Source organism: Ascidiella aspersa, chromosome 5, assembly GCF_963924565.1.
Source record: "Ascidiella aspersa chromosome 5, kaAscAspe10.2, whole genome shotgun sequence".
NCBI classification, from domain to species: domain Eukaryota; kingdom Metazoa; phylum Chordata; class Ascidiacea; order Phlebobranchia; family Ascidiidae; genus Ascidiella; species Ascidiella aspersa.
In genome coordinates this window covers 9,621,405-9,623,904 of record NC_139451.1, presented here as the reverse complement: position 1 = coordinate 9,623,904, position 2,500 = coordinate 9,621,405, and the positions used below count along the sequence as shown (strand labels likewise).

The following is a 2,500-nucleotide window of genomic DNA, read 5'->3' as shown; positions in this document are numbered from 1 at the left end:
ACGACGCCCCAGCCGGCACCGGGCGCTCGGCCCCGAAGGGCAGACGCGGCGATCTCTCCTCGCCCGAACGGCGGGCCGACGGACACGCGCGCCTATAGTACCCGACCGAGGCCGGGTTACCTTGCGCGCGGCCTTCTCGCCGCCGTCCAGACGGTCGCGGCCTTCGCCCGGCGCTAGTGCGCTGGTCCCCGATCGGGCGGCGCCGCCGGCGGCCCGTGAGGGTCCGCACGACAACGTCGCCGACAGGGGGCCGGCTGAAAGCGACCGGGCGACCCGACAGGCCCTCCCGTTTGCCTCTCGACGGTTTCACGTACTCTTTAACTCTCTCTTCAAAGTGCTTTTCAACTTTCCCTCACGGTACTTGTTCGCTATCGGTCTCGTGACCGTATTTAGCCTTAGATGGAGTTTACCACCCGCTTTGGGCTGCATTCCCAAACAACCCGACTCTGGGAAGACGCCGTAGCGCGCCCGCCTGTCGCCGCCATGGGCCTGACACCCGCTCTGGGAAAAGGCCTCGATCAGAAGGACGCGGGCGACCGGCGAAGCGCGCCGTGACGAATTCCGTACGCCACAATTCCGCGCACTCCAAAAGCGCGCGGATTCGGCGATGGGCACATCCCGCTTCACTCGCCGTTACTGAGGGAATCCTCGTTAGTTTCTTTTCCTCCGCTTAGTAATATGCTTAAATTCAGCGGGTAGCCTCGTCCGACCTCAGGCCGAAAGTAAGGACCGGGACTATTCTTCCCGTTCCGCGCTCGCCGTCGGCGCCGCGCGCCGCCGCGCACCTCGATTCCCGCCCTTGAGCCGCCAGCCGTTGGCCTCTTCGAGGTCGACTCGCCGCCGCCGCGCGGGATTCTGGTCGCGATCGTCGCGCATCGTGCCGTGCTGTCTTGAGCGGGACGGGCGCTCGCGCGTCCGACGCCGCAGCAGCCGCGCGGAGAAATCCCCGCGCGGAACGTTTGCAACGCGACCCTGAGGCGGGCGCGGCCCCGGGATTGACCCGAGGCCGCAATTTGCGTTCAGAACGTCGATGCTCAATGTGTCCTGCAATTCACACTAATTCACGCAGCTAGCTGCGTCCTTCATCGACTCACGAGCCGAGTGATCCACCGCCAAGAGCCATCCACGATTGTTTCGCTCGCACAGTGCCTCGCACTATAGGGTGACAAAATAGACCGCGCCGAGCGGTCGGCCAGGCCGACGCTTGAAGCCGGAGCGCGCGGCACCGCGGCACTCGACGCGCAAACATTACCGGGTGACCGAATCGCCGGCCGGCGCGCCGCTCCTCGCGGGTCGGGCGCCGGGTAGCAAAGACTTTTTCTCTCGCTTGTCCGAGTTTCGCGTTCGCCGAAGCGTTTGCGAGACCGTTAATGATCCTTCCGCAGGTTCATCTACGGAAACCTTGTTACGACTTTTACTTCCTCTAAATGATCAAGTTAGATCGTCTTCTCGGACGCCGGCTCGACCGTTGCCGGCCGCGCCAGGTCCAATCGGAGGACCTCACTAAACCATTCAATCGGTAGTAGCGACGGGCGGTGTGTACAAAGGGCAGGGACGTAATCAACGCGAGCTAATGACTCGCGCTTACTGGGAATTCCTCGTTCAAGGGAAATAATTGCAATTCCCTATCCCTAGCACGACCGGGGTTCAGCGGGTTACCCAGACCTGTCGGCCAAGGCGAGCACATGCTGATCCGGTCAGTGTAGCGCGCGTGCGGCCCCGAACATCTAAGGGCATCACAGACCTGTTATTGCTCAATCTCGTGTGGCTAAACGCCACTAGTCCCTCTAAGAAGTTAGACGCCGACCGATTGGGTCGCGTAACTAGTTAGCAAGCCAGAGTCTCGTTCGTTATCGGAATTAACCAGACAAATCGCTCCACCAACTAAGAACGGCCATGCACCACCACCCACAGAATCAAGAAAGAGCTCTCAATCTGTCAATCCTCACTGTGTCCGGGCCGGGTGAGATTTCCCGTGTTGAGTCAAATTAAGCCGCAGGCTCCACTCCTGGTGGTGCCCTTCCGTCAATTCCTTTAAGTTTCAGCTTTGCAACCATACTTCCCCCGGAACCCAAAGACTTTGGTTTCCCGCAAGCTGCCGGAGAGGTCGTAAAACTAACGCCCCCCGATCGCTAGTTGGCATCGTTTATAGTCAGAACTAGGACGGTATCTGATCGTCTTCGAACCTCTGACTTTCGCTCTTGATTAAAGAAAACATTCTTGGCAAATGCTTTCGCAGTCGTTCGTCTTGCGCCGATCCAAGAATTTCACCTCTAACGGCACAGTACGAATGCCCCCGTCTGTCCCTCTTAATCATTACCTCGCGCTCCGAAAACCAACAAAATAGAACCGAGGTCCTATTCCATTATTCCATGCACCATTATTCAGGCGAATCGCCTGCTTTGAACACTCTAATTTTTTCAAAGTAAACGTTCCGGCCGCCGCCGACACTCAGTCAAGGGCACCGGCGGAGAACCGGAGGTGAGGCCAGGACGGCCAG

The 2,500-nt window shown here is 59.4% G+C and overlaps 2 non-coding genes and 1 pseudogene across 2 annotated transcripts in view; all 3 read right to left on the bottom strand.

Annotated features, from left to right (window-relative positions):
- Positions 1-719, bottom strand: part of LOC146142854 (large subunit ribosomal RNA) — a 3,679-nt pseudogene extending 2,960 nt beyond the window's left edge.
- A 248-nt stretch (positions 720-967) lies between these two features.
- Positions 968-1,121, bottom strand: LOC146142853 (5.8S ribosomal RNA). Its single transcript, XR_014500405.1, has one exon. It is a non-coding gene; the product is annotated as a 5.8S ribosomal RNA (ribosomal RNA).
- Positions 1,122-1,368: 247 nt separating this feature from the next.
- LOC146142852 (small subunit ribosomal RNA) overlaps positions 1,369-2,500 on the bottom strand; it is a 1,811-nt gene continuing 679 nt past the window's right edge. Inside the window, exon 1 of the ribosomal RNA XR_014500866.1 lies at positions 1,369-2,500. This exon is cut by the window's right edge and continues 679 nt beyond it. This is a non-coding gene — a ribosomal RNA (small subunit ribosomal RNA).